Source organism: Hemicordylus capensis, chromosome 2, assembly GCF_027244095.1.
Source record: "Hemicordylus capensis ecotype Gifberg chromosome 2, rHemCap1.1.pri, whole genome shotgun sequence".
Taxonomy (NCBI): domain Eukaryota; kingdom Metazoa; phylum Chordata; class Lepidosauria; order Squamata; family Cordylidae; genus Hemicordylus; species Hemicordylus capensis.
In genome coordinates, this window is record NC_069658.1 from 58,337,846 (window position 1) to 58,361,295 (window position 23,450).

Below are 23,450 nucleotides of genomic sequence, written 5' to 3' on the forward strand. Positions count from 1 at the left end.
ACACCTATAGATGTGTGCACAAAGCACGAATGTTTATTTTTTACCTGCAGGAAAACATATAAAGACTTATGGCTGCATACCAAAGCATACAGAAAAGCTGTTAACCAAACACATGATGGGATAACAGAGAGTCATGAGTCAAAAGCCTTCAGACTTGTTTAAATCTTTGCTTATCAGACTGTAAAGATAGGGAGATCCACAAATGTTCATCACCTGCTCCAGGAACTTTAAAATTATATCTTCTAGTTGCAATGCAAACTGTTTAAGATCATCTCCAGGGAAGTACATTAAATTTATTAGGAAAACTGCAAAACAACACTAACTCTAGCCCGCCTGGAAAATGTACACTAGACAAAATTAGCTACATGGATTGTTAAAATTATTCTATAAGCGTTGTCAAAATGGTGTCCACTTTACAGAGGCTTCTTAAGATAATGACAGAGTGAAATTTAAACAAATGCATTTTTTAAAGTCAATGTAACATTTTCTGCAGAATTAGCCTTCTGCATTTCCCCCCTGTTGGAAACCCAAACACTAAAAAAAAATAAAAAAATCAGACTGCTTACTAAAAAGAGGAACTTCATTTTGGCGGGCTTCTGTTCACTTTATGATTTGGCAAAGGCAGAGATAGCTGAGGGAAGAGTGATTTGAGTGGCAGTGGGCAGATATAGCCTGGCACTCACTCCTCCTTCACTCACCCTCTCACACATTCTCTCTCTCCCACTCCGTAACACTGAAGAGTCTTGACAGAATGGCAGGAAACACGCACTGAGTGGTCAGGGAAGGAGATGATGTCAACAACCACGAACAATAAAAGGTGTAAAGGTGCTTCCTTCCTTAAACTGTTCCAGAAGTACAAAATGGGAACCAAAACTGTTCACTTCCTTCTCCGAACAGAACTTTCTGAAACTGCTCTGCCGCAACACCCAGGACAGAGAGCCCTTTGAACAAGTCACCCAAGGGGCAAGAAGTATCAAAACGGAGGAGTCTAAATGTTTAATTTATAAACAAGGCAGCAGCCAGAGGAAAGCTTATTGAATACGTGTCAGTGATGTAAGCTTTCATTACAACAGCAACAGGCGTGCCATAAAGATTTTTCTGTCCTGCCAGGGCTGCACGTATCTGCAGCAGACACTGCATTTTTAAAAGCCCTCATGCTTGTGCACAGGCAGAGATTTTTAAATACATCTTTCCAGTTTTCAGGGATGAATGAGGAACCTTCCTGTTCCTTTCAGGGGGCTGCTCAAAAAGAGAATGCTCCACTGGTGTTAAAAGAAAACAATAGGAAACAAACACTCACAAGCTAGCTGGAATTATTCAGCAAACGCTTCCACTAAAGTTCTGCCTTCCAAGACCGTGAACTGAACTGTCTGCGGTGACAGTGCCCACCTCAATATGTAAAAACTGCAGTTGTGCGATAATAATAGATTGAGTGGTTAAATAAGGACCCTGATAATCTTTCCTCCATTACAATCTACCTATTGATGTGGCAATTTAATTTCTACTGGCTTTTAAACAAATGTTTTGTCCTTCCTCCGAAAAGCTTAGCACAGCTTTGTACACAGACTGATCCTATTCATATTTATTCACTGGCCAACATCCTAACACAGCACCAGTGCAATGGGAGAAGCATCGGTGTAGTACCAATGCTTTCGAAGAGTTCCAGACTAACACTATACCGGTGCCAGTGTTGGAAGGAGGGAATTTCAACAACCTCCCCCCTTCCCCCCAAACCCTTGGGTGTCACCTGAAAATATGTATCTGAGAGCTGTGCAACCTGCGGGGAATATTTTTCTGTGGCACAGAATGCTCCTGGTCGGGGGGGGGGGGGAGGTGACAAATTTTGTCCTTAGTGGTGGAGCAGAGTTTTTTGAATTTTTCAGGAGCACTGGAGCTTCTCCTGTTGCACTACTGCTTCATTAGTCAGCCACTGATTTCAATGGGGTTAAAGACTGTATAGGATTGTAGCCTTGGACCCAAAACATACTTTGTAAGTAAGTTAGCCAGAGAGGCAGAGACTCTTCCAAAGCCATCCAGCTTGTTTCGACTATATATCTGAAACTGAAATGCCAACATCTAAGCCAAGACTCTAGCCTCTGCACCAATCTTAAGTGATTCTGAGTCAAATCCTGTTCACTGCAGTCAGTCTAATACTTGGAGGTTAGAATGGGCCAGGACAGATATTTCCAAACACATATATGCATGACATCCCTCACTGAAGGGCAGATCAAGAATCTGGCCCTTTCAAAGCAACTTTTTTTCATTATACAATTATACACTAGATGTCATTACCGCTGCACTAGATCTGCCACACACAAGCAGCACGCTGTACTATACACTAATCTAATTTGGGCAGAAAGCCATTATTTAAAATAAAAAAAGAGATGAATCTGAGTCATCTTAAGATTTCAAACATCTGTTCTAAACATTCCAATTTGGAAATCTAACATAACCTACATTTATGTGTTTTGATCTTATAGTTGAACTGCCACATTAAAAGATGTGTGAGGGATTGAGTTTTAATCTGCAAAATTCATCTCAGGAGAGTGTGCCTTTTACAACAGGAAGTTTAGCGCACACACTGAAGTCATACAGGAGCTGTAACCTAGCCTACAAGTATAAACTACCCTAAAGAAAACAACGTTTGGTGAGCCTGCGGTGGGCAGGGACTTGTTTGATTTTCACTATGTATAGCACCTAGTAGTACACTGCAGGCACAATATTAAATGAAGATGATGAAAGATGTAAAGTGTCAGCCTAATTATAATACATTTTTGTATGTTCTATACTAAGAGATTACTTTTGCTGCTTATTCTTTTTCCTCCAGTACTGGAGACAATACATCTTACTTAGTATTCCATTTGAGCAGCAAGCAATCTTATATTTGCATACTGTCTTCCAAAAAGGCAATGGGGTTATTCACATGGCTGTGCAGGTGGGAGCGGGGGGAGGCAGGGTTCAACCTACCTTCTCCCAGACAATTGATCTTTGTTTCTTTGGTGTGCAAGCCATGCGCCCACATGACCCATGCTGCTCCTGGCAGCACGGATCAACAGAGGCCAAGACTTGTTTTCCTGGTCTCCGGCTATCCCACAAGGCATTGCACAGTGAGCGTGGTGCCTTGGGGGACTCCCCAGACAGACAAGCACTCTAAGCACCTATCTCCTCTCACAGCCCAAAGAGAGACATATGATCCCTGCAGCCAGGTTAAGGGAGTTCTCACACTTTTAACCTCAGCTAGGAGTGGGGCTAAGGAGTGGGGTTAGGCTGGGCAGGAGTGCTGGTTTCCGCATGGATCCCAGTGCTCGACATGGGCAGCCTAGCCTGCTCGTCAAAACAGCCTCAGTAATTTATAAGCACCAAACTAATTAGTTTGTATCAAAAGCAGTGCTTCTGATCTTCAGTAAGAACAAAACTGCTCACTAGTGTAATTTGCAGGCAAAATGGTCATTGATTCTACTATGTCCTGAATAATCAAAGCTTAAAGCCATCCCAGACTTTCACAGCAAGTTCATCTTCCAGTTTTGCACTCTGTATGCATAAGCAATTGCAGCAGAAATACAGCAGATCTTTTAACAATCTGCTCAACCACATTGATTTTATTTGGCCTGTAAACCTCACAAGCAGTAACTAGACTTTTCTTTTTTCATTCAACTGTTATATATTTTATTGTATTTATTTCTAATATTTCTATCCCCTCCTCTCCAACACACTGCTACTCAGGCAGCTTAAAATAAAAGCAACAACAACATACAATAAAAACACAGTTAAAACAACAAGAAACATTTCAAAAGCAGCAACAAAGGCTAGAATTTGAAAGTGTATGAAAACCCAGATTTAAAACACCTCTTAGAAGAGGAAGGTTTTTAAGTCCTCTCTAAAACTCTTCAGGGAGGGAGGGAGGCTGGCAAAGCCACTTCAGCTGTTATTTTGCCCCCACCTCATCCTATTTTTTATATATAATCCCATATTATGTATATAAAAATCTAATGGACATAGAACATTTCCATTGCCATATGGGCATGCAGTACAGTACAGTGCAACTATATTACCCAATAAAATTGTTAGGAGGCCAGCTGGACTTCCCGACCCGCCACTCCTGAGCCATAACCTTTTCTGCATGCCAACCTCCACCAGTAGCTGGAAGCATTTAAGTCCTGTCTACCATGTTACATTAAGAATGTATGAATTATCATACAGGGTGGTAGGAATAAAGCACAAGGAGCCGAAGAGGAGCGCTGGTCTTGTGAACTGTCTCCTTTGCTAAGCAAGATCCTCCCTGGTTTGCACTGGAATGGGAGACTATGAGGCTATTGACAACGTGTCTAAAACCAGGGAGCCTGGTTTTGCATGCTCATGTGAGCCACCAGGATCAGGCCCAATCTCAGTGGCAAACCCGCCCAAGTAGCCTCCCAGTTGATCAAAGTTAAGGGAACAAGCCAGTGGTTCCTCTCATTCTTTTCATCTCTGTGCAGAATGAGTTTTGTTCTGGGCAGCAGTATCCAGGCAGTGTGTGCATACGTGCATTCAGAATGGGGCCTTCCTGATTCAACCTGAGTGGGATCTAAAATGGACTGAGCGGAGATCCAAAAACTTATGAGAGCGCACACATGTGCGCGCCTTAGAAGGAACAGTGGAGTGAGCGCTCCCTTGCCTTCATTTTTTGGATTGTGTGTCAGCCACGGCTGCTTGCAGCTCTTCCTAGCACACTCGGGGGGGTGGGGTGGATACCAGTAATGCACTGCACACTCATGTGGTGCATTATGGGGGCTCCAGGGGTGGGGGTGGGGCATCGCATCCCAGCACCCTGACCCTGGGAGCTGCAGCAGGAGTGGCTGCTCAGGGACTATGAGCTGATTGTCTGCTGGGAAGGTAAGTCAAACTCTCCTTCCCTGCAGCCTGCCTGCGAGCTCTTCTCACAGAAGAGCTCTTATGTGCGTGAGCACTGTAAGATATTTCCCTTTGGGGATGGGGCCACTCTGGGAAGAGCAGCTGCATGCTTGCATGCAAAAGGTTCCAAGTTCCCTCCATGGCATCTCCAAGATAGGGCTGAGAGCAGGCTTGGACTGGCCCACAGGGCAATATTCCTGGTGCACTCCATCCGTGGGGTGCCCCTGCACCCTGCTGCACTTGGCAGCAGTGAATACTCCCACCCTCAATTACCCATTCCGCTCAAAACCCAGCCGCCTCCCCACATATATTCCACTGCCCTCTCAGTGCCCCCAGTCCAGTTCTGGCTGAGAGATGCCTGCCTGCAACCCTGGAGAAGCTGCTGCCAGTCTATGAAGACAATACTGAGCTAGATGGACCTATGGTCTGACTCAGTATATGGCAGCCTCCTATGTTCCTACGTAAAGGAAACAGCAGACCAGGTTTGTGGGGGCAATAGGAGAAGAAGAGTGGGGTAGAAGTTTGGAGAGGTAGTCAGACAGATTAAGTGGGGCTCATGTGGCCAATAGGCGGTTTGTTCGGAAGGAGGACAAGGCCAGCTCATGTATCAAGGAGGGCAGGCAAAGCATCAGGGAAACAAGGAGCTGCTATTTCCATAGGGCTATAGTGACCAAACACTTACATGAGTGTACACTACTTGGAATATTTTGACATTGCATATGGCTGCAGATGGACTGCTATATAGTTTTCCAATGTCTATTCTAAAAGATCAGCATAGTTTAACATAAAAATACAAATATGCTTCGTTTACATGGAATTCATTGCTGTCATGCTGACTTTTGCTTTTAGTAACTAAATGCTGTCTGCTTAACAATCTCTGTTCCAGCGGGAAAGAGTGTTTCTTTTTTCACTTTAGGGATTATTGTCAATGGTTTTCTTTTCATTATTGTCATAAGGAGTAAACCGGGTGGGGTGAGGTGGGGGGAGTTACAAAATCAATTGAAAGATACATTAGCTAATCTTTTCTGCGGCCTTCAATATACATCATGTTTTCTCAGAAATGGCTCTTTATAACCTGTTGGTATACAGAGAGAACCCCAACAAACGGTTCTTAAAAGCAGCAATCTGTGACAAAATGGTGAAAAGTACTCTTGTGCTAGCAGCTCATCCTTCTAAGCATTATGCTGGTATGTTGTCAATTAAATTTAATGGGAACTGAACCAGTAGAATGGTGTGAAGGCTACATCCAGGGAAGGTTTTAGAAATCTTTCCAGTACGAGTGCTTTCAAGTTCAGATCCAAAGTGAGACACAGAGTCTGGCATCATGCTAGATCTCTCTCCATAGGGCAGCAACAGAGAATAAAATAGTAAGTGATATTACTGAGGCTGCAATCCTAAATACAACTTACAAGGTGGTAAGCTCCACTGAGCAGATGGAGTATTATTATTAATTACGTTTTTATCCCACCCTTCCTCCAAAGAGCTTAGGCAGCTTCCACGGTTTCCACCCCGTTTCATCCTCACAACAGTCCTATGAAGTAGGCAAGGCTGAGAAACAGGGTGGCTTCACACACCACTGACAGCCAGTGGCTCAGCCAAATGGCCAATTCCTGGAGCATGCATGTGTGTGAGTATGACTTATAGGGAAGGACATGCCGACACTGTGCACATTGTGTGAACCTGACGATGTCTGATATTCTCCTCTACTTGCGGTTCTGAACTGGACATCCATAACCTAGATTTGAAGTAAGTTGCAGATGTTGGCTTCAGAACAGCAAGGAATGTAGAATATGCTGACATTGGCAGGTTCACAAAGCATGCCAAATGTTGCCATGGCCTTCCCAACACTTCTGTCAGGCTCACACATGTGCTCTGGGAATCAGCAATTCAACCCAGCCGCAGGTTCTCTCCGAGGTGTGAAGCCATCCATTGTGACAGGACAGAACAGCAAGAAGGTAAGCACAAAACGGGAAGATTTATGCAGTGTATAGATTGGATTAGCCATGCACTCCTAAAATTTAAACAAATTAATTTCCTACCCCACTTTTATAATACATAGAAGAAGAATTCTGTCTTGTCTATAATACATAGGTATTAACAGTTTCAAGAACAGTGAAGGGAATTCCACATATACCTACTAAATAAGTGCTTATTATGGAAACGAACAAACATTACGTAAGTCTTCACCATTTATTTTTGCTTACCATTAGGGATGTGCAAAATGTTTCAACTCCAAAATGTTTCAACTCAAAATGGGCCATTTCAAGTGTTTTGAGCTCAAAACAAAACACCCTTTAAATAAAGGGCCTGTTTCAAGCTAAGAGCAAAACAACCTCATTTCAATCAAAACGTTTCAACTTTTTGAGTGCCATTTTGGAGGCTTGTTGTTTCCTTGCTGGTTGGTTTACTGGCACTGGCTTCTGATTGGCTTGTCATCTCCTTGCTTCTTGGTTGGCTTGTTTGGTTGGCAAGCCAAATCATGTGCTGCCACGAGCAACTGTGCCCCCATTGGCTGGTGGGGAGGGATGAGGAGCCCAAAAGAAGGGAATTTCAAAATGTATTTAAAAGGACTGGCAGGCAGAGAGAGCTCTTATAATGTGCATCTCTTGAAGCTATCAGAAGAGGAAGAAGGAAGGTTTTATTTTGTGGCTTTCTTTTCTCAGGGCTGAGTATAATATGCTGTGCTATTGCTGCTACAACTATCTGATTTTGCTGGATCTCAGACTGAGAAAGACAGAACTTGGGTGCCTGCCTTCCTTGAGTTGTGGTTTGTTTTGTTTGTGAGATAGTGTTGTGGCAAGAAGTAGACAGTCACATCTATATGCGTGTGCGTGTGCGTGTGCGTGTGTGAGAGAGAGAGAGAGAGAGAGAGAGAGAGAGAGAGTGATATTTCTAGGCGATTGCTGTGATAAGCTTCATGGCTATGCTTGCTGCTAAGGGTGCTGCTGTGGCAGCTATTGCAATGCTAGAAAGTAAGGAGTCATAACTGTGTGTGAGGGAGCAAGTTGTGCCAGCGATGTTACTGAAGTGCAGGCACTATGGCTGGCAGTGGAACCTGGGCCAGTGATTCTTTTCTGGCCATTTTGGAATTGTGTGTGTTCCGTGTTGGGAGGAGCAGATTCCCTTTTACTGTTTACAATATTTTTCAAGGCAGGGTTGCAAAATGTGTGTGCATTCTGTGCATGCAGATTGTTCTGGCCATAGGGAATAATGGGGAAACTCAAAACACCCCATTGTTCTCCACAGGTCCTATGTAGCGATGTGCATGAGCCTGTTCGGATGCCCTTTTACGGGCCTCTGAACACGTTCGAACACTGGCCAGTTTGAATGTTCAGAGGGTAGGACTTTGAGGGTAGGGAAAGGTACACTTAGCCCTCCCCCTGCTCTCCTCCCACCCGTGCTAGGGTTATGTAAAATTCCTCAGGGCGGCAGCATACCTCCCTGCTACTCCTTCTTCTTCGGCTGAAAGTGACTGGAAGTGTGCGCATGCTGGGCACGCATGCATGTCACGATCATGTGCAAGCCCATCTGATGTGTGCGAGTACACACCCAGCATACACACACACGCCCGGTACTTCTGGCCACTTCTGGTCAAAGAAGAAGAAGAAGGGGCTGCAGGAAGGTATGCTCCCGCCCCAAGGGATTTTACAAAGCTTCAGTGCCAGTGGGGTGAAATGGGGGGGTAGGTACACCCTTCCCCACCCTTAAAGTCCTACCCCCACCCTTTTGAGCCACCCCGCCCAGTTCCGTGCACATCCCTAGTTCTATGATGGTTTTGAAGAAAGGTTAAAAATATGCTTAAAATTGTCCATTTCTTTTGTGGGTTGGTGGTAGGTAGCACCCATCATGCCCTACACTGGTGTCCCTAGGAGCTATCCATGGGTAACAATGGGGTGTTTCGAGTTTCCCAATTGTATCCTATGGCCAAAATTGACTGATAAGCTCCATCAAGTCGGTGTCGATTCTTAGCGACCCCATAGATAGATTCTCTCCAGCATGATCTGTCTTCAACTTGGACTTTAAGGTCTCTCAATGGTACATTCATTGCTGTCGTAATTGAGTTCATCCACCTTCCTGCTGGTCGTCGTCTTCTTATCTTTCCTTCAACTTCCCCCAGCATTATAGACTTCTCAAGGGAGCTGATGGTCGAAATACTTGAGACATTTCAAATTTTGTTCCCTTGAAACAGCCAGTCAATCACTGTTTCAATGAAACATTTTAGCCTTTCATTTTGTTTTGAGATTGAAACAGAACACAAAATCCATTTTGTGCACATCCCTACTTACTATAGGCCCTTGCTTAAATGGAACATAAAATTGATTTGATGGAATAACTGAGGGTTCTGCTTACAAAAGCCACTTCTTAGCCCGATACTGTACATATGGCTATACACTGACAGTTTCTAGTAGACATGAATGAGAATATTCTCTAACCACTGAATATTCTTCAACTGGAGGGAAGAAGAATGCTTAAGACAATTCTCCAGTTCACAAATTCTCACCTTACAAATTTATTCACACAGGAATAATTTCTTGAGTGCATGGCTAACACAGGAATTACATCTTCAGAATACCTTAAGGAGCATACTCGGTGTGTGTGTGTGTGTGTGTGTGTGTGTGTGTGTGTGTGTGTGGTTGTTCTCATGACCAGCCCTACCTGGGTAGGGCAGCAGTAGCCTGCTGGGATTGCTTCGAATCCTGGCAACCCTCTGCCAGGTAGCCCGGGTTTTGTACTCAGGCTAAAAGTGAGGTAGGACGATGTGCATGTGCCTATTTCACTGCCCAGTCGTGTGGGCACATGGGCTGCCAGCAGCCATCCTCGCCATAGAGGCCAGGGAAAGAAGCATCCTAGCAGCGGAGGATATCACAATGCACCACGCTACTTGTATGGTGCATTGTGGGATATCTTGAAGTTAGGCTGTAGTCCCCCTGCTTCTCACCTGCCATGCACCGCACCACCAATCATGTGGGCACGTGGTGCGGCACAGCCCAGAGGAGCCTCTGATCATCTGGGGAAAGGGAGGTAGGATTCTCTCTAGCCCTCCCCAGCCCCACCAGTTGTGGCTGTGTGAACGATCTTAATGAATTGAAACTTCGGGTGGCTGTTCTTTTCAAAAGGTGCCCAACCAGCTGATAGAATCTATTTCATTTTATAACCAAGTTTATAAACAAAATCAAACGATTTTTTTTAAGATCAGAGAAACAAAGTCCCTCATTGTCTTGACAATTCCTTCATTTGGAGGGTAGAGTCAAAAAACGTTAGTTTGCATTCTACAGTCACCTGAAAGTTATTTTACAAATCAAAGTGAAGAGTCATTAGCAAGACACTATCAACTCTTCTGGAGTCTCCCTTCATTCAATGAGGCCTATTACTGAATTATGCATACACGTGGCCCTAGTTACCCCCAATTTCAGCACTCGCAGTTTTCTGTATCTGCAGTTTTCAGCAGAACAGTTCTGCCATTACATGGTCATGATTTTGCTGCATGTGCTCATGGGTTGTGAGAGGAGGAGCATGGAATGCTTTGGTCCTCATGTTTAATTTTGGGGGGGGGGCAGCGTTTGGTATCCTTAGGGAGCCATTTTATTTTTTTTTTAAGCCATTCCTGTAGAAGTTCTTTGAGCCATTTTCTGGAGCTTCTTGCAGCATTGTGCTGTCCTTGTAATAAGCTAATTATAACTTTTATAAATTTGATTTTGATTAAATTTTTAATTCCACCAATTTCAATTAAATTTTAAATTTCAATTTTGATTGATTCAAATTAAAAATAATTTTAATCTTAATCATTACAGTACTGTCTTATTTAAACTGCAATTAAAATTCAATTTTAATTAAAAGTTAAAATTGATTTTAATTATCCATTGAAAATTGATAATCCTCTCACTCCTTGATTCTCATACACTCCTCTGTGTGTGTTTACTTGAATTGGATTTAATTTTGTGTTGCCTTTTTGGCCAACCTACCAACCAATCAGGCCAAGGGGCATGTGCTGCTAAGTGCTGGACTTCAACAGTGAGGAAACATCATGACTACATATTACTGGAGGAGCTGGGGTGCATTGCTGGAGGAGCTGGAGAGTGGGAGAACTGAAGATCTGAGGTGGCCAAGGTACAGTGCTGTGTTCCATCCTTATTTCTGCTTTTACCCTGTCTTTTTGGTGATTTTTCGGTCATTTTTCTGGGCTCTGGAACCTAATCCCCCAATTCCCATTAACTTAAGGTTTCATTATTCAGTTTTGTTATCTGTGATTGTAGGCCAGAATGGAACCTTCATGAATAACAAGGGCCACCTATACTGTTCACTCTGAGCTATGTCCTAACCCCTGTTAACTGAACAAAAGAGGCACCTTTTGAAAGTGGTGATTCTCTTTATTTAGCAAGGAGAGAGCCATCCATCCCCAGCACAGCATCCACCAGTGGCTGTTGCTGGTGTCTATCTTATGTTTCTTTTTTTTTTAGATTGTGAGTCTTTAGGGGACAGGGAGCCATTTTGTTTGTTTGTAAACCACTTGGGGAACTTTTGTTGAAAAGTAGTATATAATTATCCGTCATATTTGTATGTGCTGAGTGTTAAGATCCCATCCAGTTTTTATAAATCTATGTCCACAGTTCCTGAGCATTGCAGAGTCATAAACCTGGTTATAAAATTAAACAGATTCTGTCAGCTACTTGTAAAGTTATCCAATTGCCCTTTTATAGAAAGCAAGCAACAAACCAAGATGACTCAATTGTTTCTGTCCCTCAGTGGTGGCTGGTTGCTATTGTTTTCTTATTTAGTTTCTTCTCCTGAAAGTCATTTCTGAAAAGTCAGCTGCTGTGTTGAAGAAGAAAAAACCCTCATGACAATTTCAGAGAATATTCTAAAGTTCAGCAGAAATTCCTTAGAATCCCCCCACCTTATATTCTTCCCCTAAGAAATTTTAGAGACTACTGGGGGGGGGGAATAGTCCCCCCAAATCTAGTTGAGGGAAATGCTCAGGAACACATGCAACAATGCACCACAAAATCTAAGTAAGGCTACTGAAATGAGACCCTCACACAATCTCTGTTCATTTGAGTTTGCAGGGGGAAGTTGCTGATAGACACTGCTTGTTGATAAAGCGTGTCCAAACTTCAGACTGATTGTACTGTTTTTGTACCTGCAGAAATCCTCCCAAATACACATCCAAGCAAACAATGTAACGTCCGTTCTCAGCTGCAGTTCTCAACTGAGTGTTTGAGGTTCTCAGCTAGAGAAGCTTCTGTCAGTGCCGGTACTGTATACGTTTCGGAATGCTGGAGATCACTGGAAGTTGCAACAGTGGAGAGCTGTGATCTCTCAGCTCCAAAGATAAAAGGCTCACATGAAAGCAGATGAAAAATTCTCTGTTAGGACAAATGAACTAGTCTTTATTAAAGCACATGACAAAATACAGAATTCCTCACCCAGTCATATAAGGATATTTTGAAATAAGTATATTAGTACAAAATGGACGTTTCTTTCTAATGCAGCCAGAAAGCTTAAACAATGCTACTATTTAAGACTTAAAACATTTTGTATTCCTAGTTAAAATCTTTTAGTTTCCGGAAGCTTGTAATACCTTAACAATGTGCATAAATACATACAAAAGAAAGGGATCTAACAATTAACTTGTGCCATACTGAAATAAAGATACTTGATAATTCTGTCATTTATGGCCCATATATGGCTCAAAGTAGATTCATCCATTTTCTAGTTCTTTCTTCTCTTTCTTACAGTACTGGCTAATCAACCTAATTAAAGCTTTGTTCATTTGAAACCCTGAATGACAATTTGCTTAACTCCATCCCACTGTGGTATTTTTATAAAGAGAATTAAATCTGATCTTCTGACAGCAATTATTAAATGATCCCAACTGGCCCCAATTAAGATGCATGGCTCACAGGGTCTCAAAATCCAATAAAGTGACAAATCCTCTCACTTGAACATCTTTCTTTACCTTGGTCTATTTTCTTAATGCCAATTAAGCTCATCTGATCAAGTGCAATTGAATGCTATTGTGGAGGCTAATTCAAGTTTCAACATATCAATTTACAGCATAGACGTACGGAAGTATTGGGCAAGGTTTTCTAAGTCATTCCATCAAGTTGCTTGCTCTTAAAATGAACCATATACTGTAGCTAATAACATAAAATAAAATATATAATATACATCTTTTTAATGTGTGTGAGAGAGTGCAGTGACCTACATATGGCACCTTCTAAAAAATCAAAAAGATAAATACCATGAGAACTTAAAATGCAATGAATTGCACTTTTAATGTGTGCTTGTCATCCCTTTCAAATTCACCTCCTTATATGCCTTTGGGTTTTATCTTTTAAATACCAGTCTTAATTCAGTATTTCCCCACAACAAAAAGGTTGCTGTCCACACAATCACTAGAGTTAAAACTGACCAGAAAAAAATCTGGTGTGCCCTTGAGTCTTTGACAGAACTGTGATCTACAGCAATTAGCAGGTGATCACATTTACCTCTGTGCCCTGAAAATCTTCACCCGCTAATTGCTGCAGATCAAACCACTGTTAAAGCACAGAGACATATGGAGAGATGAACTTAGATGGGATGAGAACACACCCTTAATTTCATTTTCTGCTCCAATTTTTTCACACATGTTCAGCATGACGCTTCGTAGTGAAGTTCCCATGCCTTGCTTGAAATGCACGTAGTCTAAGGATTTCAAATTCGTTGACTGGGAAGTCTCCAGGGAAATGGATGAATGAAAACCATTCTCTTGAGACTAAAGTCATTTCTATTCACATCTGGCTCTTCTTAATCTAAACTCTAACACCTGTCTGGGAATTTAGCCTCTATCTTCTGCTCTGAAGAACAAACAGGGCAGATTTATCTATGAAGGCCTTGACAAATTTTCTTTGGATCTAGGAACCAGCCCAACATTGTAGGAGCCAAACTCCTTTTTCAGCCTTCAGGGTTTCAGACAGATTCTCTTCTCTTCTCATGGCTTATGAATGGCTGGAATTTACTTCACAAACAAAATCTTACACTGCTCTTCAACTGCATACACATACAACAAAACAAAATGAATGAATAAATACTTACAAAGCTGGCTCCAGTTGCTTGGAACTTTCCCTGTGCAGCCATTTCCCCTTTTTTAAAATCATATAATTCTATAATATTTTTATACATTTGCTATCTAAACCATTTTGAGAACCATTTTTTGGTTGAAAAAGGCATATAACTAACAATAATAATAAAGGCACAAGTGGGGGGGGGACGACCCACCAAAGACCAGATTAAAGCCAACAGGCAATTAATCTAGCATTCTTTGAACCCCCACAACAGCCACCACATGGTAAACCAAAAGGCAGAAAAAAGAAACAAGAAACCACAAATCAGTTTTGCTAGAGCATTAACCCAGGATTCTATTCCTCTCCTCCCACATACTTAGAAGCCACGGGGGGGGGGGGGGGGAAGAGGTTTGACACCAGAGCAGACCATCTCCCCCCACCTGCTCTCTCTCACTCACACACACAGTGGCTTCCAAGCATTGGAAGGGAGACTCACTCACTCACCACCAAACTGTCTATTTATTTTCCTTTGCCCAAGGGCAACCAGCACAGCAGCTAGCTACTGCTTCCCATCCAGCCCTCTCGCTGTACAACAGTATTTAAATTCTGAGTGGGGAGGAACATAGACCAGAACTAGGGGAGGACCATCAATAGGCTGCTGCTTCTGGGAGAAGGAAGCTCTGGCAGCAGGAAGGAACTGCAGCAGGAATGCTCAGCAAATTTCTCTTGCCGCTGCTTTCAATATCCAGGCAGCCGCCCCACTCCATCCTGAGAAAAGTGGACTTGGCCCAGTGACTGTGGCACTGGTGAGGCAGGTGGAGCTTTGGAGGACTGACTTACTGGGACCCCCTACCCAACTGTGGTTCTGCAGCTGGCCACTGCTCCTCTTCCTACTCCTCCCACTCCCCCCCCCACAGAACCAATGCTGCTACAGGCTCAATGGAGCACACCAACCATCACACCTTCTCCCTCCCAGCAGCCAGTAGTGTCAAAGGAAGAGAGAGAAAACTGAGCTCCTGCTAGGGCCGGAAGGAGAAGGAGGTGATGGCAGCAGTGGAAGTCCTGTTGGAACTTCCTTTCAGCCTGGGCTGCAGTGCCCCCGGCGCTTTAATTTAAATTAAGATTAAATGTCTAGGCCCCATGGTGGGTTGGCACCCATTGCACAATGGTGAGCTGGTATCTACTCTTACGGCATGCATTCTTAAACTTCCAAATACATTCACTGTGCAACTGTCACTACAGACAGTACAGCTGTCAACAATAACACATGTAGAATGCTGTCCTGTTTTTACCCAAGCAATCGTTAAAGACAGCAGAATTCTTCACACACTTTCATCAAAATGGTACATTAAAAATGGCAACCAAAAGTATACTCACTATATTTCTTTAAAACAACACTGCTGGGTGTTGTTTTTTAAAGTGCTTTCTGTTTGATACTCCCTCCCTTACATCTATAATACAGTATAAATGTCCATGCGTATTAGCCAATTCAGATATTCTCAATAAAAGCAATGGTTCATTTAATCCAGGAGTGTCTGCAGTTTTCTAATTCAACTCTCCAAGGTCTTGGACAAAAGAGACCAAGGCGGGAGGGGGGAGAGGGGTACCTCTGCCTCTATCACTGTCCAGACCTGGATCCAGCCACCTGCAAGTTAACTGCTTTTTGCCCTGGTGCGCAGCAGGAGGAAGCTCCAGTCAGCACCAGTGGGCTATCAGACATGGCTTGTGGACTGCATTCAGCTTGGTAGGTCTCAAAATTGTGCAGGCCTTATCTAAAGGTATTCTTCTGTACACTAGTTTTGATTGTGCTCTAATAAAAGGAACATTTAGAGTACGCTTCTGTTATGAGGGGTAAACCCAGAAATAGATACAGTGCACAGAGTAGAAAATATCCGGTGGGGCTGGGAGGGGGAACAACCTCTAGAGAAATCAGACCAACACAAATCTTACCATTACTCAGCACTGCAGTGACATGCAGATGTTTGTAGTGGTTTGAGATGCAAGCAGAGGCTGGAAATGCTGCATATTTGACTCCCAACTTGACTGCAACTGAACATCATCAAAGCAAGAGCCCATAATTTGTCACAGAAAACAGCCAATTAACATATGCTAAGGAAGGGGGAGCTCCAGAACTAATAATATATTATTAAAGAGCCAAGACAAAATATTCTGCATTTTAAGAAAGATACACCAGCACTACAGCATTCCAGCTGATAACAGGTACTGTGCTTAAAAAAAATAAATCTCAGAAATTATAATGTGCTTGTAAAGAAATAGGTAGCACTCATAGACTAGCTGAAAATTTCATCTGATGGCTTAATGTTGCATAAACTGTCATGGATGACAACCCATTTCATCAGATGCTGGGTTGGTACTGGAAAAACACAGGGAAATGGGCAGTTGAAAACAGAGAAGAGAAATGTATTAAGAAACAGGGTTAAAAGACGCCAAGTGCAATCTTTATATGACAGAAAACTATAGTCTCTGTTTAATCCTTGTTTAAGGCAGGCAAATGTTCGGATAAGTTCCTGTTCTCCTATTTCCCATTCCATACAGTTTCCAGAGTAGATCTTTTAAAGTACAAACACTCTTAAATCCATGGCAGTTTGTAATATTCAATTTTGGTTGGGAGTTATAGCTCTGGAGACTGGGTTATAAAAGGTGGTTTTTAAGTTACAAGCTGGTCGAAAGAAGAATAGTGAGCTAAAAACATAGCTGCCTTGCTCTTTTGTTTTAAAGGCATTTGAAAACACAGATTATCACCTGAGTCAGGGGCCCTTCTGCAATGCATTAAACATTGCCCAGAAACAGAAGTTTGGGTGGTATACAAATTTGGAAAATAAATAAATTAAGACATGCATCTTGATGCCCAACTTCTTCTTCTCTTTACTGAAAAACAATACTAGTCAAATGTACTTAAGGACTGCAATCCAAAGCCGAGTTAAACAGCAAGCACTAAATCCAATAAATTCAGGTTTCTTCTTCACTTCCATTTCTTCCTCATTTTACTTTACAGCAAAGAAAAAAAAGGGGGGGGATATACTGTCTTGCCACTTGAATACAAGTTCTCCCCAAAACAAAAAGAGCTGTGGACAACATTGTTAAACGTATGACATGGCCCAAAGTTAGCTAGCTGTTTTGACATGACCCATCTACCAACAGAACAGGCAACCAAAACCCAGCAAGCTCCAAGCAAACAGACCAACAGCCATGAAACAAACACTGCAGGAGTGTAGCAAGGTTGGAGTGGGCCCAGAGACAAGATTTTAAAATGCCACCCCCCTCACTGAAGCTCAACTCATGAAGTAAAGAAATCTTAAATGAGGCTGAATAGTGGTAACAAAAAGCAGAGATGATATATATTATAGACTATATATATAAAATTTTATATATATATATATATATATATATATATATATATATATATATATATATATATATATAATCAATGTGCCACAATAGAACATCATCCTAAATTTGTTTTTTTAAGGTTTTGTCAATTGTGGATGATGTAAATCATTGAATGGTACTAGAGAAAGACATGCTGTTCTGGTAGCTTCAGGTCTTAACACATCAGTTTTGGAGGATGAATACCACTGAAGGAAGCTTGGGCGGGTGCATGGCTGGGCGAGTCAATCATGTGACTTGCCTCTGGGGGGGCCCCCAAGGCAGTGGGCCCCCAGACAACTGTCTCCCCTTGCCTTATTATGGTTACGCCCCTGAAACACTGGTCTCTGTGATTACAGCAGTCACAATTGCTCCTAGCCATGAACTGGGTGCTATAGGGCTTGAAGTTCCTAGCCAGGTTTGTTGTGATTCCTTTATTCACATTATGTTGACAACTATTGCATGGCCTATGGGACATGGGCAGTGGAATAGCTAAAATTGAACAAAGGGGGTACAAATGTCCCTGGGTCCCTGAGGGGACCCCCCCCCATCAGCTGGGAGAGCAGGCCCATCTTTGCTTTTTGCCTCAAGGCCCACTCCAGCCTTGCAACGCCCTTGGTCCTAGAACCACCCTGGTTTTTTCCAGGCCTGACTGGGACACTGGTGGGATTATTGGTGACTATATGTAAGTTTGATAAAGAGCCCGTGTGGTGTAATGGCTGGACTAGGACTGCAGATAAGAGGGCTGGGTTTGAATCCACACTAGGCTCTGATGCTCAGTGGCATGACCTTGGGCCAATTACTCTCTCTCAGCCCAAGTTGCCCCATGGGCTGATGTGAAAATAAAAGGGGGATAACCCAAGGACATTACCGTGAGCTCCTTGGCGAAAGGGCGGGGTATAAATGTAAGCGATATGAGTAGCGGCTATTAAAGTTACTTCTGTGGCAAAATTAAGGAGTCTGCTTCTGCAGAGGCTTAAAAAACACTTTGTATTAAGTTTCCCTCTCATCACATACTGCTCTAGTAAAAGGTGTGTAATAGCCATTCTGTGAGCACAAGACACCCTCTGCATTTGGATCCAACTCAGGCTGTTTTCATGGGTAGCCAAGTCTGGGCTATGACAGTTACGCCTGGGCTTGGCTGCCTATTAGAACTGCTGGGAGCTCCAGAGATCCCGGTGGTACCTCGGCAGCAAACTCGCCTACAAAGCCTGCCGGTTAGCCGAGGCTAAGGGTGCGAGTTTGCCCTTAACTTGAGCTAACTGCTCATGTGTCTGCATGGCTGCTCCCAGCCAGCACTGACACAGGAGTGGGTTCAGCACCACAGACTTGCGAGGTGCATTGCAGGATTTCCGGGGACTGGGACAATGCGTCCCGACCCCCGAAGTTCCACACTGTCTGGGGCATCAGCGGCTCATCTGGGTGTGCGATCTGCGTGCTCAGCAACTCTGCCAAGATCACCTGTGGGGAAGGTAAGCTGCTCTAGCTTTCCCTGCTGCCCACCCTCAAGCCCACACATGGGATCATGAGAAAGGCTCAGTATCTGCATTAATTGAGCTTAATGCAAATATACGGTAAATGGTTTCATTGCACATGTAGAACACTTGGTTTTTAAATATTATATATCTATAACTGTATGACCACTGTACTTAAAAAAATGCATATCTAATGTTATGTATATTTACCTGTGTGGTACTTGGTGGGTGTTTTCTTGTGTGGCACTTTTCATTCTCTCCACTTGTGAAAAAATTCAAAAGTTTTAAAACTTGGTTATATGAGTGCTTACTAGTAAAAACACAGCACTCTTTTCAGAATCTAAGAGGAGAATCCAATTTTAGCTTCTAATGATTTTATAACAAAAACATGGTTAACAATAGATCACAGCTGTGACTTGTTTTAAGAGTATACATGGTAATTCATGTATGCCACAAGGGCAGGGTGCAATTTAATAAATAAGTAAAATGAATAAATGACTCACAGAAGTGATGCTATCTTCTGCTATAATATTTGTGGTATGTGCATGTGTACAGGCATACACATCCACCTTTATTTATATCAGATGCACATGTATAACCTTCATTCCTTGAAAGAGCACATCAGACTGTTTTATCACATCTTATCTTATCATTCAAATATCTGTTCTAGTTCATTCATACCCCATATCCTGCAAATATTCATACCTATGCAGAACTTACCCTGAACCGCTCTACTGAAGTCAGTAATGTTAACAGCACAAATAGAAAACTGCATGAATGAGAGAAAGGGGGCAGGAGTGTTTATCAAGCTTGCCTGCGTATTTATATAGTTAGTATATTTGTACACCACCCCAAACACATGTCTCTGGGGAGGTTTACAACAACATAAAACAAATTAACACAGAAATTAAAACATTCAAACAGTTTAAAACAGCTTAGCCATGAACATATTGGACAGCCTTGGGTACGCTGCTGACTTTTGCCTCACTTTACTGTATGTAAAATAGGAATTATAATGTCACACCTTACAGGTTGTTATAAGGCTGAACACTAAAATGGACTGCAAGGCATGTATTAGCACTTTGAAATATCAATTTGGAAGCAAGAGAAAATGCATATAACCAAGCAATCATATTAGCTGTGATTCTATAGCTTGCCACACAATTATGCAGCCATATGGTTGCTCCACTGCATGACCATACTGGCCTGCAGTCTCATCTGAGTTAGATACTTGGTTCACACAGGCTGAAAATCAGTCCCACATTACATGACACAAACAGAAAAATTACCACACAGTGAACTCTTACAGGCATAAAACTTGCAAAGGACAAGGTACCATGTGAACCAGACCCAATTACTAATTTCTGCATTTGAACTGTTGAGTGCTAAAGTGCCATTTCGATGATATCCTATTAATAATAATTAAGTAAGCTTGTAGAAGACTAGGAACAAGGTTTGCTACAATATGCCACTCGTCTTTGTACTTCCCATAAATGATCCACTGACCCCTGATGCAAAGTTAATCTACTATTTTAATGGTACTAAACCAAGGCTAGAAAGTATAGTGCTTCATATATGAACCAAATGCTCTTGTTTTATTATACACTGAAAATGGTGACAAGATTTTATTCAAGGGATACAGAATTGCCATGCAATCAACTGTATTTTTTGATTAAGACCTCAGCAGAAGTTGAAAATGCCAAACCTTCAGTACAGCTGATACTTTCCCAAATATCACCGACTATCCCCAAGCAATGGCAACAATACATATCCCTAAGTGAAATAATTTCAGTTCTGGAATGAATTGACAAATGTCAGGGCAGAGCACATTTCAATACTAACCATGCTGCCAAGAAATTTAGCTCTGTCCCTCGAGGTTTCTTGCAGAGATATAATAAAATTCATTTAATGATATTATTCAATTTAATATTGAGTGCCCTAACCAAAGTCAGTAAAAAACTACGTCTACTAGCTCGCTGTTATACAGTCTTCTTTAGAATTTTTTTAAAGAGATCAGTTCATAAATTTGCTATTTATTTTTAATAATAAAAATGTAAACTAGTCAATAAAAAAGCAGCAAAATATAAAAGCAAGTTTTAAAACTACCAAGCCTAGAAGTTTTAAAAATCTGCACAAATTAGTCCTGCACAGTCATCTAAGGGGGCATTAGATTTCAGTGTCTTGCCACATAGTAACCAGTGGTCCCTCTAACAGGGATTCCCAGATGATGATGATGATGATGATGATGATGATGATGATGATGATTAATTCGATTTCTATACCGCCCTTCCAAAAATGGCTCAGGGCGGTTTACAAAGAGAGATAACAAACAAATAAAGATAACAAACAAACAAGATGGCTCCCTGTCCCAAAAGGGTTCACATTCTAAAAAGAAACATAAGACACACACCAGCAACAGTCACTGGAAGTACTGTGCTGGGGGTGGATAAGGCCAGTTACTCTCCCCCTGCTAAATAAAGAGAATCACCACGGTAAAAGGTGCCTCTTTGCCCAGTTAGCAGGGCAAACCAGATGCTGCTGACTACAACTCCCAGAATCCCCAGCGATCAAGTTTTGTTTGGGGATCAAGTTTTGTTCTGGGAGTTGTAGTCAACAACATCTGGAAACCTGGATCTGTGTTCCCTGTTAGAGGGAACGCAGATAGTAACTGTTTTTGAAACTGAAGGGACTTTCAAACACAGTTTGTGATATGTGGATCAAAATGGAGAGGGGGGGTGAAAATATTATAGGGCTTATCCAATACTCATTTTTTGGATCCCAGCCCAGAATATTTCTCTTCAGCAATTTTTTCTGGACCTCAGCAACTTTATACTGGACATGATTCACATAAAGCTATGCACCTTTAAGTCCCCTTTACTAAAAAGGGGAAACATGTCCACTTAAATCACTTAGACAAGTTCTTAACTTTGCCTGGATCATTTACCCCCTGTTAAACTATCAAGATTATGGTGATCATTCTGCAGCATGCATTATTTTACCTATGAGTGCAACAACTTTTATATCACAAACTACTTTCAGGAAGCCTTAGGTATGACAATCAACAGCAGAGGAAATTACTTACTACTATTTATATACCACTTTTCAATGGGGGGGGAAATCTCAAAGCAAGTGCAACTTAATAACTGATAATTCTGTCAATTTTGCATGTGACAATATGTAAGGGTATTCCTCATTAGAAGGAATACTTGAACAGTGATATGGTGCTTGGTTTATAAACTACTAGAAATCTGCATGAAGAGAAACTAAACAGCAGATTTCTCTGTGAAAAATGCAAAAAGTTCAGTTTTCACAAGCTCCTGTAATGCTACACCATGGAACCTGTTGGGAGATGGGATTCATATGCAAGCCACAGAATATAATTTGGATTGATTCATTTAGCCACCATGGGTTGGGCGTCTTTTGAGGCCAGAGGTGTGGTGTATTAAGTGTCATCATACTTTACCTTCTCTGTTATGAACCCTGTCACCTATTAATTTGGAGAGGTCCAGTTATGATTGCCACCAGCTCGTTTGTGGCGACTCGTGACCACGCCTTCTCTGTGGCTGTCCCGGGGCTCTGGAATATGCTCCATCTTGAAATAAGAGCATCTCCTTCTCTGCTTGCTTTTATGAAGAAACTCAAGGTCTACCTCCCCCTGCTGCAGGCTTTTAACTGAAATTAATTTTTAAAACATTTTTAACTTTTGAGATTTACTTGTTTTGTGAATGTTAACTGTTTTATATTGTTTTACATCCATTCGTTGTTTTAACTTTGTATACCACCTAGATATGTCTTTATCATGTGGTACAGAAATATAATAATAATAATAATAATAATAATAATAATAATAATAATAATAAATGTACAAAATTAAATGCAGTCTTACATTTCAACTGCTCAACAACACACATTTTCTATGTGAAAATACAAATGCATACAGAAATACAAAATATGAGAAAACAATGTACAAGGAAAGATTAGTTCTGACAAGTCCAGTCTATAGATCTGTCCATTTAAAGACCTGACAGCCTCAATTAAAAGGCTGCACACTCTACTTAAAATGGTGTGACATATGGCCAGACCTTGTTAATGAGAAAGAGAGACTTTCTGCCTTCCTGAATCCACATGAGCTCTTGATGTGATCCAATCAGGCCCAGGCCAGGCGAGTTATGGGAGGGTGGCTTATACTGAGCAGTCATGACTTTAGCAGAACTTACACTAGTATAAATGGCTGTACAATGAACTTTTTGGGATGTGCATTTTTCAGGGCAATCACTATGGTATGTCACATCTGTATAGCACCTATTACAACATGGCCCAAATTCCAGCTCTGATTCTTCAGTGACAAGGTCCACCATTTGAAAAACAAACAAAAAACCCTCTAATTTCCAGACCCACCTTTCACAGATCATGTTTCTGAGGTCAAATCATCACATGAGGCTCAGCAAATAAGCCTGAATGATGTACACATACATTAACCCAAACATGCAATTAAGAAATGGTGTGCTATAAAGTATACTCTAGCACTCAGGAAGCAGCCTTTCATATCTACTCATTTTGAAGGATTTCATGGAAATAATTATTACTGCAGAAAATTGTGTTCCTGATGGTACTTGAGGAATTGCTAATGGAAGTTACAAATGAGTTTGTATGG

The 23,450-nt window shown here is 41.9% G+C and overlaps 1 protein-coding gene across 23 annotated transcripts in view; it reads right to left on the reverse strand.

Annotated features, from left to right (window-relative positions):
• Positions 1–23,450, reverse strand: part of MEF2C (myocyte enhancer factor 2C) — a 256,797-nt gene that overhangs the window by 156,518 nt on the left and 76,829 nt on the right. Inside the window, exon 1 of one of the 23 annotated variants that reach the window (XM_053293553.1) lies at positions 19,007–19,058. The exons of 21 other annotated variants lie outside the window; for them this stretch is intronic. The gene's annotated coding sequence lies outside the window, so the exon portion shown is untranslated. Of the gene's footprint in view, positions 1–566; positions 707–19,006; positions 19,059–23,450 lie in introns of those variants that run through there. One more of the 23 variants, XM_053293559.1, reaches the window with a different exon arrangement.